The sequence below is a fragment of the Egretta garzetta genome, unplaced genomic scaffold, assembly GCF_000687185.1.
Source record: "Egretta garzetta isolate BGI_Z169 unplaced genomic scaffold, ASM68718v1 scaffold923, whole genome shotgun sequence".
In the NCBI taxonomy this organism is placed as follows: domain Eukaryota; kingdom Metazoa; phylum Chordata; class Aves; order Pelecaniformes; family Ardeidae; genus Egretta; species Egretta garzetta.
The window spans coordinates 43907-44167 of NW_009259193.1; positions in this window are offsets into that span (position 1 = coordinate 43907).

A 261-nucleotide genomic window follows, 5' to 3' on the forward strand; every position below is an offset into this window, starting at 1 on the left:
GGGCGGGGGGTGCTGTGGCTGGCTGTGGGCTGCAGTGGGGTGCTGTGGCTGGCTGTGGGCTGCAGTGGGGTGTTAAGCTGGGAGAGCCCAGGGTGTGGTGAGCCGGCTGCGTGTTGCAGCTGGACATCAGGCAGGGAGGAGCTGGGGTGTCGCACACAGGGAGCTGTGCGTTGTGGTGGGGCGTCAGCTGAGGAGGGCCTGGGTGTTGCGAGGTGGCTGTGGGCCGCGGCGGGGTGCACCGCGGCGGGGTGTCAGGGAGAC